Source organism: Rhineura floridana, chromosome 3 (assembly GCF_030035675.1).
Source record: "Rhineura floridana isolate rRhiFlo1 chromosome 3, rRhiFlo1.hap2, whole genome shotgun sequence".
Classification (NCBI taxonomy): Eukaryota; Metazoa; Chordata; class Lepidosauria; order Squamata; family Rhineuridae; genus Rhineura; species Rhineura floridana.
The window spans coordinates 230,383,984-230,399,458 of record NC_084482.1 but is presented as its reverse complement, the minus strand read 5'-3'; the positions used below and the strand labels follow the sequence as shown (position 1 = coordinate 230,399,458).

Genomic DNA, 15,475 nt, shown 5'->3' with positions numbered 1-15,475 from the left:
TGTTTACTCCTTCAAAAGCCTCCATGAGAAATGGAATCCCTTTGGCTCTGTAAGGACTAGTGAGAAAATTGGCCAGCTGCCAAAGCTGTTTACATTGATTGCCAGAATTTCACACACCCACGAGCCCAAAAAGTTTATTTAAAAAAGAAAATACAGAATAAAGGGTCTCTGTTTCAAAGGGGGTGGATAGGAGAAATCCACTACAGTAGGGCCCCGCTTCTCGGTGCACCACTTTTTGGCATTCCGTTAATACGGCGCCAGTGGGGCGATCAGCTGGAGGGGGGCTGGAGCTCCCCGCACTTGAGCTGATCGTGCTGATCAGCTCACTACAGCTGATCTTCTCCTCTTCTGGTGCAGTCAGTGGGTTAGGTTCCAAACCCTCGTGCTACAGCTGATCCACTTTTTGGTGGTTTTTGCTTTCCGGTGGGGGTCTGGAACCTAACATGCTATTTGAGTGGGGCCCTACTGTATATTCCAATGATTTTAAAAAGCTGCCTGACTGCCAGCAATTCCCAACAATACATTTTGATTCTACAATTGCAATCCTATGTATAATTAACTTAGGAGTAAGTTCCACAAGGTTCGTCCTTCTGAGTAATCATGCAGAAATCCAACTTGCAAAATGGAGCCCTTGTTCAACAAGGACTGTTTTAAGTCAGTTGAAATGCACCCTGTATTTATTTATTTAACAAAATCTATATACTGCTTACTCGACAGAAAGCCTCTAAGTGGTTCACAAAGAACCATTTAAAATATGCATTTAAACAAGGAGAAATTAAAAGAGAAATCTAACAGGTAAAGGAAACTGGGTTTAGGCTCACCTAAGCTGTTCCCTCAAAACCTTTCTTTAAAAATGTGGATGGCATTTTTATTTTTAATGTGGAGAAGGGTCACCGGCTAGAAAAGGGCTTCCCGCCTCCCCTCCCTCTCCATGTGAAGCAGCTGAGGAGCTTCAGCCACTTTGCTCTTTAAGGGTTAACCAGTGAGGACAGACCGAAAGGGAAGAGCCCAAAGGAGGGACTTCCCCTTCCCGCCCCACCTCTCTGCAAGAAATGCAGCGGGAGCCTCGAAACAAAGGTATGCAACTGGGGCAGAGGGGAGGGTGGGTGAGGGCGAGGACGCCCCTGAAGTGCCCCTTCCCAGCAGACCCTCCAGATCGGAGGCTGCAGCTCTGCCCCATTCCGTCTGCCTCTCCCCTGAGATGAGCTGGCTGTGTTGGGGCTGGATCGAAGCATCCCTCGGAACATTTGTGGTTCTGGTGATGAATTTCAGGGCCTTCAACTGGGAGATGGAGGTGCCTCATAGTTGGAACAGAGCTAAAGAAACAACAGCGCGGTGAATGGGCCGGTTCTTCATGTGTCCTCATTTGTCCTCTGGTTCAGCTGTGATAGTTGAATAGTGAGGCTCTTCTTTCAGTGCCTTCATTGTGCCTGTTGCACTGTGTGTATTTCTGTGTGCTTAATTTCGTTTAAAGCAACACAACAGCAGCATAGTAACAGCAGATGTTGAAATGCGAGTGTGCCAGCATGTGTGTGCCTTTAATCAGGCGCGCCACCGCGTTCTGTACCTGTTGCAAATTCCGGAACATTTTCAAAGTTAGCTCCACGTAGAGCGCATTACAGTAGTCTAGGCGAGAGGAGACCAGGGCATGTACCACCGATGGGAGCAGATGATTGGGAAGGTAGGGGCATAGCCTCCGTATCAGATGCAGTTAATACAGTGCTGCCCGGCTCACAGCCGAAACTTGAGCTTCCATAGACACTTGGGAGTCAAGAATGACCCCGAGGCTACAGACCTGGTCTTTTAGGGGCAATTGTACCCCATTGAGGACCAGGTCCAAATCCCCTAACCTTCCCTTGTCTCCCACGAACAGTACCTCAGTTTTGTCAGCGACGGAGTTGTGGTCCAACAACATCTGCAGGCACACTGGTTGGGAAAGGCTGGTCTAGATAGGCCGATTCATCCAGGAAAACTTGGAGCTGAGCAGCCACTACCCTCTCAATCACCTTGCCCGGAAAGGGGAGAGTAGAGACTGGGCGGAAGTTGTTAAGATCCGCAGGGTCTAACGAAGGCTTTTTTTGCAAAGGTCTTATCACAGCCTTCTTCAACAATGTTGGCATAGAACCTTCCCTTAAGCAGTGGCGTCACTAGGGAGAGTGCGGGTGGTGGTGGACCGCACCAGGTGACACCTTCAGAGGGAGATGATTCTCAGCTTTAATTAATAAAAAAATTAAGTTTCTAGGTGGTCCGGTTCTCAAGATATACATAAAAACGTCAGTTGCCCCCGTTAAATCTTTTTTAAACTACTGTATAGCACTTAGTAGCTTTAACACCGCCTGTTCAGGATTGCAGCCAATCAGAAAAGAGTTTGTTTGACCTGTGGCAGGGTCTAGTAAACCTCATTGCAAGGCCAGAAAATGGTGGTCCCCCCCCCGTTTATCTGAAAATCTCATAAATTGGGTAAGTATGTACATTTCAGTTTTCTCCCATCTTGTGTGTAGGAGTCAGATCCTGGGCAGTGTTTTGAAAACCTTCCCAATACCTGCTTTTGTGGGGGTAAAAGCATTGCTAATCCCATATCTCCAGAGTAAATCCCATTGAATTCAATAGGATTTACTTTTGAGTAGACAAGGTTATGAATGTGCTGAAAATCAATGGGACTTTGGAGTGAATGTAAAAAAGAATTGTGTTTGTGTTGTCTTTCTGTTTCTCCCTCCTCCAGTCCTATTTTAAAGCAAGTAGGCAGGGCTTACTTAGGTATTAGTTTTTATTCTGTAGGAAACTAATACTTATTTTTTTAATACTAATACTGATTTTTCTGCAATGACCAACTGGTTTGACAATAAACTATTATATGGGCTGTATGTATTTATACATCTGCAGTGTGTGTGTAGTCTTTCCAACAACCCTGTGAGGTAGGGTTGGAAACAAAGGCAGCTCACAACAAGAAATAAAGCGATTTAAAATCCAATAACCATAAAGCAAGAATAAACAGTTGGAAAACAGCCTAAAGAGGCATGATTCTGAATTTTGGGTTGGGTGAATGAAGTTTATTTATTTATTATTTGATTTATATCCCGCCCTTCCTCCCAGTAGGAGCCCAGGGTGGCAAACAAAAGCACTAAAAGCACTTTAAAACATCATAAAAACAGACTTTAAAATATATTAAATCGTCTTTGAAAATATTTTTTAAAAGCTTTAAAAAAACACATTTTTTTTAAAAAAAGAAAAGGCTTCAAAACATATTAAAAAGCAATTCCAACACAGACTCAGACTTGGATAAGGTCTCAACTTAAAAGAACAAGTTGAAAGAAGAAGTTCCTTATCACTTGAGGCTGTAGTTCTCTGCACACTTCCCAGTTTGAGTAAGCCCCATTGAATACATTGGGACTTGCTTCCGAGTAAACAAACATCGGATTGCACTATAAATATATTTACAGATTGTGTAATTCATAGACATATCTGAGAGTCATGTTTGTATAAATATTTCTTCATACTGTGTCCCAATAAGTATTTGATTTCACACTATGGTTGTAGATGCTTTCTTCCTCTACATTTTAAGTGTGCCCTTCTTCCTGGGGGTGGTCCATTGTTTTCATCCTGAGGGGAGGATAGGCTGAGAGATGGTGAGTAGCACATTTCAGGTCTCTTCACCTCCCCCCCCTTTTTAATTTGTATTTATTTTATATTTCTCCAATATCTTCCCCTGGCTGTTTTTATGTATTTAAAATATTTTCAGATTAAATCAATAGGAAATCATAATTGTGAACCTCCCTAAAAGCAATTTACCTATCCTTCTGTTTTGGCAAAGTGATGGTGTGAAGGCCTGCTGGTAGAACAAGAGACCATGTTTGAGGCATGTTATAAGGTGTTTGCGGACTTTGTCACACATTACTTTTTGAGACCTGCAGATTCATGTTGGAAAGACCAGGTGCACGTATTGAATGGTGGCTTGGGTGCTGTTTTTTCAGTCTATGCTGCATGCGTAGCGAAGGTGATACATCATCTGGCAGCTAGCTTCATAACATGAGAATGAAAAACATTTGGATCAGCATTCACTTGTTTACTTTTCTCACTATTGAGACCACTTCATATATTACTTTTTCATACACAGAAATTTAATCTTTGTATAGGAAAAAGTATTTTGTAAAATGTGAAGGACAGTGGCTGCCCAGTCAGTATAACCACTGTTCAAGATCTACTCAGCCACTGTAATTGCCTTTTTGTTTTGAGTGCCCTTTTGTCTGGGTCTTGGTTCAGGGGTGTATCCAACTTTGATGTGCTTATGGAAGGGGTGTGCAAGTAGTGCCCCCCCCAAGTGTGGAGGCTTGGACAAACATTGTGTTATGGAAAACCAAAGTCTGTGTGAAAGTACATATTTGGAAATGCCATCAGTGTAATCCTAAACACACTTAATAAATAATATCAAACTTGCACATCACAAAATATATTAGGGTCATGTCCATAAGCACCAGGAGGGTAGTCACCCAGGGGGTCTTAGTCCCTCTGCTTTTTTGGGAGCAGGGTCCCTATGTCTCCAAGCATCCTACAGTCAGCATGAAAAGGGAGTGCGTTAGTCACTGAAAAGAGACTTCTAATATGCTTGCTTGCCTTTCCTGCTGAAAGGAGGTGAGTCAGCCACTGAGAAGACTCTTCTCAGTTGCTAACGCTCTCCACTTACATGCTGATTGGCTCCTAGAGATGTTTGTTGTTGTGAGAGAATGCATTAACAAAGATCTCATTCTTAATCCAGGAGCAAAAAAGGGTGTACGTGGCTGTAACTATCATGAAGGGACCCTGCAGCTCTGAATTTTCTACTAAACAACTGATAAATACCTATGTAACTTTGTGTCTGGAGACTTATGATTAAGAATCACTTTCCATCATTGTAAGGAGGTGTGTCCACACGCATGCATCCCAGGCACCTAAATGAGGGGTGGGAGCAGCATAGGGACATGAGCAGGTGTCTTATTCCAGGGGTTCCCAAACCTTTGTTCTACATAGACCCCTTGAAAATGGCTGAGGGTCTGAAAGTATCTGAAAATTTACTATGAGCATATGCAAGATAATTAACTCCCATTAGTGATAAGAGCAAGAATTTGGGCTGTGCGTATAAAGGTGTAATTTTAATTTTGCTAGTTGTTTATGTCACTACTATTGCCATTACATTCAGTGATATACGGGAATTACGATTTATGAGTAACATTAGTACAAAAAACATTACAAAGGATTCTGTATGGTCTGATACGGGAGGAGGTCCATGGGGGTGACACCATGAGTTACCGCACCGGGTGACACCAACCCTAGTGACGCCACTGCCCTTAAGGAGGCATTAATTAAATATTCTAATCATTCAGCCACTCCCCATCTAGCAGATTTGATTACCCAGGATGGGCAAGGGTCAAGCGAGCAGGTAGTGGCCCTCAATTCTCCCAGAATCCTGTCCACATCCTCAGGCTTCACAAGCTGAAAAGTATCCATGGAAAAATGACCAGAGGAAGCTTCAGGGTCATCTGGCACAACTGTAGTTAATGAGGAGTCCAATTCAGTCCAAATGCAAGCAGTTTTATCTGCAAAGTGCCTCGAAAACATGCCACAGTTAGCGACTGAGGGCTCCGAGTCTAATGTAGGGCCAGAGCCCCAAAGACCCCGGACCACTCAGAAAAGCATCACTGGACGACACTGAGCAGACGCAATGGTGGCAGAAAAGTGCACTTTCCTCGCTGCCATCACAGCCACATGATAGGCTCAGAAATGAGCTCTAGCCTTTGTTCGATCAGAAACGGACGGAGTTCTTCTCCATCGTTGCTCTAACCGTCGTCCCTGCCGCTTCATGAGGCCCAAGGTTTGAGTAAACCAAGGTGTATTATGGGCCTTCCCTGGTGGGAGAGGACGCTTTGGAGCAATAATGTCCACCGCTTGGGTCACCTCCGTATTCCAGAGATTGACCAGGGCTTCGGCAGTATCACCAGCCATGCTGGGAATGTCCCCCAGAGCATTCAGGAAACCATCTGGATCCATGAGTCTCTGGGGGCGGACCATCTTAATCAGGCCTTCACCCTTGTGAAGGTTACCAGGGGCACAAAGTCTACACCTTGTCAGGTGGTGATGTGTCCATGATAACGGAGTCGCTATGAACCCCTCCGCCCTCAGATCACCTTCTTCCTGTCCCGAACAGGAGACAAGATCAAGCGTGTGTCCTGCCACATACGTTGGTCCCCACCCCCCACCCCCTGGATCTAGGCACGAAGATGTCTTGTATCCCTTCCCCTGGTACGGCCAGTCTGCCTCCCACCACTATTATGTCCCCTGCCCAATAATGGCAGGCCCCGCCTACTCCTACCCCGGCACATGTTCAAAGAAGCCCGAGACTGAGGGACATTGTTACTGCCTTTTCTAGTGAATCATGTCTTCTCATTACGTGTCCAAAATGTCATGGAAACCTGAATCCAAGATGGTTGTGTAGCAAGGAATTGTGGGGGTTCCTTTGTTAATGCGTGTTCTTAACAGGTTAACATTTGGCTTCTGTGTTAGAGCTCTGAGTTGGCAGTTTTATTTCCCAGCTGCGGGTAATCAGAGGCCCACCCTAACACTCCCTTGTCAGTAGAAGCTGGGCTTCATTAAAGTCTGTGAAGCTTTAGGGAGGATGTTCCATTTGGCCGGTGATTGATGGGCCCTTAATCCATGAAGATATTTCCTGATTGGTTAAATGGATATAAGGCCATCAAGTCCAACCCCCTGCGCAATGCAGGAATCCAAATCAAAGCATTCCCGATAGATGGCTGTCCAGCTGCCTCCTGAATGCCTCCAGTGTCAGAGAGTCCACTACCTCATTGGTTCCATTGCCCTATGGCTCTCACAGTTAGGGTGTCCTGAGAGAGCTTCTAGTGACAGTTTTGGTTTAATTTGTTCTAACACCCAATTATTGGCCTTTTTCACTGTCCATGGTACCCGTAAATCTCTACTCCAACACCACATTTCAAATGAGTGGATTTTTCTTTTCACTGTCCAACTTTCACATCCGTACATAGAGATCAGGAATACCATGGTCTGAATGATCCTGACTTCAGTGACACATCTTTGCATTTGAGGACCTTTTCTAGTTCTCTCACAGCTGCCCTCCCCAGTCCTAGCCTTCATCTGATTTCTTGACTATTGTCTCCATTTTGGTTAATGACTGTGCCGAGGTATTGATACTCCTGGACATTTTCAGTGTCCTCATTGCCAACTTTAAAGTTACATAAATCTTATGTTGTCATTACTTTCGGCTTCTTGACTTTCACTGTAGTCCTGCTTTTGTGCTTTCCTCTTTAATTTTCATCAGCATTCATTTCAAATCATTATTGGTTTCTACTAGTAGAATGGTATCATCCTCATATCTTAAATGATTCATATTTCTCCCTCCAATTTTTACACCTCCTTCATCTTGGTCCAATCCCGCTTTCTGTATGATATGTTCAACATATAGATTGAACAAGTAGGTTGATAAAATGCACCCGTCTCACACCCTTTCCGATGGGGAACCAATCCATTTCTCCATATTCTGTCCTTACAGTAGCCTCTTGTTCAGAGTATAGGTTGCGCATCAGGACAATCAGATGCTGTGGCACCCCCATTTCTTTTAAAGCATTCCATAGTTCTTCATGATCTACACAATCAACGGCTTTGCTATAATCTATAAAGCACAGGGTGATTTCCCTCTGAAATTCCTTGGTCTGTTCCATTATCCAACGTATGTTTGCAATATGATCTCTTGCGCCCTCCCTTTCTAAATCCAACTTGGACATCTGGCCCTTCTCACTCCATATATGGTAAGAGCCTTTGTTGTAGAACCGTAAACATTACTTTACTTGCATGGGATATTAAGGCAATAGTTTGAAAATTACTGCATTTCCTGGGATCCCCTTTCTTTGGAGTTGAGATGTATATTGAACTCTTCTGGTCTGTGGGACATTGTTTTCTTTTCCATATTTATTGACAGATTTTTGTCAAAATTTGGACAGATTCAGTCTCAGTAGCTTGTATATTGGTATGCCGTCTATTCCAGGTGATTTGTTTCTTCCAAGTATTTTAAGAGCAGCTTTAACCTCACATTCTAAAAATTTCTGGTTCTTCATCTTGTTGCATATAACGGGGCTAACATTTTGGGAGGGAGGGGATGCAAGCTGCCCTATGGGCAGCTGAAAGGGTCATGTTCCTCTCAGACAGGATCCATCCTATGTTTGTAGATTCCAGCTGTGCATACGTACTGGGCTGTTCACCTTAAATGGAGGAACAAGACAGCAAATTTTTGTTACATTTTTCTCTCTCTGTGTCTCTTTTCACAACCTGTGACCAAGCACCTACTGCTAAAATAACTCCGTACAAGGCCTTGCGCTCTGACAGTTAAACTCTGATATCCCAGAAATATGTTTTCGTAAGTATGAATCATAATATATACACAGGATTTCTCCACAGCATTTTATCTCCTTTCCTTTTCATTCCATCAGGATACAACTGGGGGGTCAAGGCTGAGGGAGAACCATCTGAAGTATCACTGGAAAAAGCTGAGGAGCAGATGCAGGAGCAGAAACTGAGGAGTCAAGATGGAGCAAAGAGACAAGAAGAGCGACAGACGCACACAGGGGACAAACCTCATATATGCTTGGAGTGTGGAAAGTGCTTCAGGTGGAGTAGCAACCTTACTTCGCATCAAAGAACTCACACAGGAGACAAACCCTATAAATGCTTTGAGTGTGGAAAGAGCTTCAGTCAGAGTAGCACCCTTACTTTGCATCAAAGAACTCACACAGGAGACAAACCCTATAAATGCTTCGAGTGTGGAAAGAGCTTCAGTCAGAGTAGCACCCTTACTTTGCATCAAAGAACTCACACAGGGGACAAACCTTATCAATGCTTGGAGTGTAGAAAGAGCTTCAGTCAGAGTAGCCACCTTACTTCGCATCAAAGAACTCACACAGGAGACAAACCTTATCAATGCTTGGAGTGTGGAAAGAGCTTCAGTCAGAGTAGCCACCTTACTTTGCATCAAAGAACTCATACAGGGGACAAACCTTATGAATGCTTGGAGTGTGGAAAGAGCTTCAGTGACCGTAGCACCCTTACTTCTCATCAAAGAACTCATACAGGGGACAAACCTCATAAATGCTTGGAGTGTGGAAAGGTTTTCAGTGACCGTAGCACCCTTACTTTGCATCAAAGAACTCATACAGGGGACAAACCTTATAAATGCTTGGAGTGTGGAAAGAGCTTCGGTCGGAGTGACACCCTTACTTTGCATCAAAGATGTCACACTCGCGACACACCTTATAAATGCTTGGAGTGTGGAAAGAGCTTCAGATGGAGTAGCAGCCTTACTAACCATCAAAGATGTCACACAGGGGTCAAACCTTTTACATGCTTTGAATGTGGAAAGAGTTTCAGTCAGAGTAGTGCTCTTATGGTGCATCAAAGAACTCACACAGGGGACAAACCTCATAAATGCTTGGATTGTGGAAAGACCTTCAGTCGGAGTAGCCACCTTACTTCGCATCAAATAACACATACAGGTGACAAACCTTATCAATGCTTGGAGTGTGGAAAGAGCTTCAGTCAGAGTAGCCACCTTACTTCGCATCAAAGAACTCACACAGGGGACAAACCTTATGAATGCTTCGAGTGTGGAAAGAGCTTCAGTGACCGTAGCACCCTTACTTCTCATCAAAGAACTCATACAGGGGTCAAACCTTATAAATGCTTGGAGTGTGGAAAGAGCTTCAGTCAGAGTGGCCACCTTACAGAGCATCAAAGAACTCACACGGGACAAACCTTATAAATGTTTGGAGTGTGGAAAGAGGTTTAGTCGGAGTGACACCCTTAGTACACATGAAGGAACTCATACAGGTTACAAACCTTATTAATGCTTTGAGTGTGGAAAGAGCTTCAGGTGGAGTAGTGCCCTTACGGTGCATCAAAGAACTCATACAGGGGAAAAACCTTATAAATGCTTTGAGTGTGGAAAGAGCTTCAGGTGGAGTAGTGCCCTTACGGTGCATCAAAGAACTCATACAGGGGACAAACCTCATAAATGCTTGGAGTGTGGAAAGAGCTTCAGTCAGAGTAGCCACCTTACTTTGCATCAAAGATATCACACAGGCGACAAACCTTATAAATGCTTGGAGTGTGGAAAGAGCTTCAGTCAGAGTGGCCACGTTACTTTGCATCACAGAACGCATACGGGGAACAAACCTTATACATGCTTGTAGTGTTGAAAGACCTTTCGTCAGAATGGCTAGCTTCAGGCACATGAAGGTATCCGTACAAGGGAAGAGATGTATAAATGCTTTGAACGTGGAATAAGCTTTAAGCAGAGGTCAACTCTTTCTGTGCATGAGAGTATCCATGCGGGGAAGCCTGGCTACCAACAGGATTTTTATGGGGAGTCTCAGACCCCCGACAATCTTCTTCTCTTAGCTTAAACACAGACTGTTGCACTTCCCTTCACCTGCTGTCTTGGTGGCCTGTCAGTTTTTCCTTTGCAGAGACAGAGGCTGCTTTCACACAGGGGGCTAATCGTGCTGTTTTAACGGATTAAAAAGGTAGTGCTCCTGTCCCGAATTCTAAAATCCCTTTTACACTGCAGTACCTCTTGCGATGAGGAACAGTACTTTTTCAGCTGATACAGCAGCATTTGTGGAATGAACAGAGCCTCGTTCCCATTCCTCTCCTCACATAGCACCACATGCACAGTGTATTTCCTTCATTTTTTAAAATTGCCTCAGTGTATTCCGATATACTGGTAGTTCATTGTGGTTGTGCTTAGAAATTGAGTTTATGGTTCTCATTCAAATGATTCAACTTTATCTTCAGGCTATGATTATTGTGTTTAAAAGAAGAGGCGAAAAGATATTACTCTACCGGAGGAGGCAGTGGCAGGGGCAGAAAGGGAGACATCAGATTCTCATTTATGTGAGGAAACATTTCTTGAGGAGACATGCCACCATGAGGCAAATACAAAAGTGCCCAAGGAATACTGTCCCCTCAGTGCTTGTTGCCCTGAAATCACTTCAGCTTGACTGTGTGGAAAGATGTTGGGGGGTGTACCCAGCAGACTCTGGATGGTGGGAAAACTTTGTGATGGCTGTGTGGGAGGATGAACATAGGATTAGGAATTTCCATATGAGTAGAGCCATCCTGTTCAAAACTGCTGATTTTCTCAAGCGTCACCTTCAGCACCATAATACGTCAATGAGGACAGCCTTCCCTCTAGAAAAAAGGGTGGCAATAGGAATTTGGTGGCAGCTAATTTGGTGGCTAGGAAAAGTCCCAGAGCCCTTTTGGACTTTTTTCTCTCAGAGTTCTCATAATCTATTAGTGGATACATTATTAAAAGCTGAGCAAGAACTGTAGGGTAAAAAACTATAGGCAATATTATTTATTTATTTATTTTGCCGATTTATAACCCGCTTTCGTTCACTGAATTCAAAGCGGCGAACAACAGTATAGTCTCATACAATATAAATAAACTCATAAAATCAGTGAACATATCCATTAAAAATCAATTAAAATTAACATTAAATGAAACAGTACCGTTTGCATATTAAAAGTTTGGCGAAATAAAAAGGTTTTAACATGTCGACGAAAATCTAAGAGGGAATTAGAAAGCCATATCTTCAGTGGAAGAGTATTCCACATACTAGGGGCCACCACTGAAAAAGCTCTATTCCTAGTGCCCGATTGACAGATGGTAAAAGCTGAAGGAATAGTCAAAGTACATTCAACAATGGATCTCAGTGGACGATGGGATGTGTATTCACAGAGGCGATTAGATAAGTAAAGTGGCGCCAAGTTATGTAAAGTTTTAAAAGTTAGGACCAGCAGCTTGAATTGATTACGAAACATAATAGGAAGCCAGTGCAGATGATATAAGAGTGGCGTAGTGTGCACTCGAGGGCCAGCTCCTGTTAGCATCCGCGCCGCTGCTCTTTGCACCAGCTTAAGCGGCCGGAGAGTTTAACCGGAAGACCGACATAGAGGGAATTACAATAATCCAGTCGTGATGTTACAAGGGCTTGCGTTACTTTCCGTAAATCGGATAATCCCAAGAAAGGATGGAGTTGGCTAACTAATTTTAATTGTGCAAAAGCATTGGTTCAGAGGATGAACAGCCCCTTTGGCGTCTGGTGGAAATGAGCAGTAGAGTTGCGTATCATCTGCATATTGATGGTAAGAAATCCCAAATTTACGAATAATACGACCTAAAGGTTTTATATATATATTGAACAACATTGGGGAGAGAACAGAGCCCTGGGGGACACCATATCGCAATGGCCAGGGCTCTGAAAGAAAATCCCCAAGAGCAACTCTCTGGAATCTACCTTCAAGAAAGGAGCGGAGCCATTGTATTGCAGTGCCTCGTAGCCCCATCTCGGAAAGGCGATTCAAAAGGATGTCGTGGTCAATAGTATCGAATGCGGCCGATAAATCCAATAGGACTAGTAAGGTCACGTTACCTTTATCTAGTTCAAGTCGTAAATCATCGACTAGCGCCACTAAGGCTGTTTCTGTCCCATGATTTGGTCTAAAGCCTGATTGAAAGGTGTCATAATGGGCATTGGTGTCTATGAAACTTTGTAGCTGTGCCGCCACAACTCGTTCGATGACTTTGCTTAGGAACGGTAGATTGGATGCAGGGCGGAAGCTATCACAGAGAGTGGCATTAAGTGATGGTTTTTTAAGTAAAGGTGTTATAATTGCTTGTTTCAGATATTCGGGTAAATGGTAGAAATCTATTAAGCATAGCCAGGAGAGGGAACTGAAGAGGAAGTTTCCTACTTCCTCTCTTACCTCTATGTGCTTTTCAAGGCTCAGGTTGATTATTTGACCCTTGGAAAAGCGACACGAGTGTCTGTGTGCATGCACTTTTTCTCTTTCTGTCACTTGTGTGTGTGTGTGTGTGTCATTCCGGGGAGGGGGAGAGAAGAAATGAGAGGGGAGGCAGGGAAAGAATGCCCACGGTACTTGCTCAAACATCCAAATGTGCCCACTGGTCTAAAAAACGTGGTGACCCCTGCATTGGAATAAAGTTAGAGAAATGTCGTCTTTGAAAGCGTGTCTTGGTGACGACAAAGTACGCTAACAGTCAACTGTTGTCTGCCTCTTGCCTACAGGGCACCTGCCCCATTGGTTGAGCAGTTGTGACATCACAGAATGTTCTCAAAGGATTCTAAATGGTCAGGGAAAAGGAGTCAGCAACAGAATCTTGACAATCCAGGGACCCATAGCATGGTCTGGGATAACCTGTTACTGCAACATAATGGACAGAGCAGGAAAGATGGGTGAGAGGTATCAAGTGGTGAGATGGTATGTGAGAATCCCCTCTAATGGAAATGAGAATACAAAACCCCTGATAGCTATAGATTGTTTTATGCCAGGGTGGCTAAGCTGTGGTTCTCTAGATGTGGATGGACTCCAAATCCCATCAGCCCCAACTTGCATGGCTAGGTATGATGGTAGCTGTAATCTGACAGCCACCCCTATGTGCAGGGGTGTAGTCGTCCAGGGTCCTGGTGGGACTTGCCACACTGACGGGCAGCAGCTGTAACTCCTTCTTGCACGTGGGTGGTGTAGCTGTCCTGGCTACAGAAGCAGCCTAAACATCTTTAGCTTAATAACATTCAAAATGGACATGGACGGCCTTCAAGTCTATCCCAACTCATGGCAACCTGATGAATGGGATTTTTGTGGTAAGCGGTATTCAGAGGGGTTTACCATTGCCTTCCTCTTAGGCCAAGAGGCAGTGAATGACCCAAGGTCACCCAGTGAGGTTCATGGCTGTGTGGGGATTTGAACCCTGGTCTCCCAGGTTGTAATCCAGCATCTTAACCACTACAACACAGAGGGAGACGAATAAAGTTGATAACTGGGCTGAGGAGTAATTTCAGTCATCAGCAGGTGGCACTGTTGCATCACCTAAACCTGCGTTAAGGAGCTGTTTGGAGACAGAAGAGGCTAATGGCATCCTCTGTTGCTGGCCCACTCGCCCTTCTGTCATTAATTTGACACCCCCTCCAAGGATTGTCCCCAAAGCCTGAATTGCATCACTGATTAACCGAGGGCTCTGTAATGTCTAAAGATAACTGGAATATTTTAATGGAAGATTGGCTAAACAGGGGAAATGGAGCCCCTGACACACACACACACACACTCCCCTTTCTTTTCATTAATTTTGTTGCTACGTACTTTAAAGACTCACACTAACAGCCCATGACACAGATTTGCATCACATTTGCAATTGCTGGTATAGATACAAACTGAGGCTGACATTCAAACACATGGACTCAGGAGCCATCAGGGCTCATTCTGTTGACGTGTGGCGGTTGTTGCGTGGAACAGCATACATTACGTTGGAGTTAAGTTGAGCAAGAAACTTTTTCAGAGCATTAGATCATGTTAAGAGTCTTTATTAAGACATTACGGCCAAAGGCTTACGAGTAAATACATGTAGAGTTTCTTCAGTAACCCCCCTTCTGGTACATCTCTCTCCAAAGGTAAACACAGAAGACAACCTCTCAGTTCAGAGGCATGATACAGAAAACTCAGCTTAACACAGATAGCTGCTAGAACTTTTCCCAGTCTATCGCGATGGTTACCATAGCATAAGAACATAAGAAGAGCCTGCTGGATCAGGCCAGTGGCCCATCTAGTCCAGCATCCTGTTCTCACAGTGGCCAACCAGGTGCCTGGGGGAAGCCCGCAAGCAGGACCCGAGTGCAAGAACACTCTCCCCTCCTGAGGCTTCCGGCAACTGGTTTTCAGAAGCATGCTGCCTTTGCCTGGCGTTGCCCAGGAGCCTAGTTGGTCTTCGGTGGCCCCGCACGCTGTGTGTGTGTGTGTGACAGCTTGTGTGGCAGCAGAAGGGTCAGGGAGGGAAAGTAGCGGGCGGGGTGTGTGTGTGTGTGTGTGTGGGAGGGAGGGAGGGAGCGGCTCTTCTAGGCTACACTCAAGTGTCATTCAGCGCGAAGAACATATTGCAAACTCAACCAGCCGGGCAGGCAGCAAGTGAGCGAGCCGTGCACTTACACCATCCCCCTCAAGTCCTTGGCGCTCGGGTGTTTTTTTAAAAAATTACATTATATTATATTAAAAAGCCTCACAGCCCTGAGCAACTGTGGGAGCAGTCCCAGCCATCCCCTGGGAGTTGGTTAAAAAACTGCTCTTGCTGCAGAGCCTACCCAACACCACACCATTGCTCTGATTGGTTCCATTTTCCCGGGGTTTCCCCTGACATTTTCACACATGTGCAACAGTGGAAATACGTGGTTGGCTGAGAATGAGGAAGGGGTATGGGGAACCACCCAAGAACCACCCATCAAACGCCCACGGCTGTAAAGTCCGCGGTATTGCATCCGAGCGCCTGAAGGTACAGCGGATGATTTCCGATTTTTAAAAGGAAATTGCATTTTGTGTGGTAATGCCGAAGCGGATTTAACTGCGC

The 15,475-nt window shown here is 44.6% G+C and overlaps 1 pseudogene; it reads left to right on the top strand.

Annotated features, from left to right (window-relative positions):
* LOC133381917 (zinc finger protein 493-like) overlaps positions 1-15,475 on the top strand; it is a 65,194-nt pseudogene that overhangs the window by 8,852 nt on the left and 40,867 nt on the right.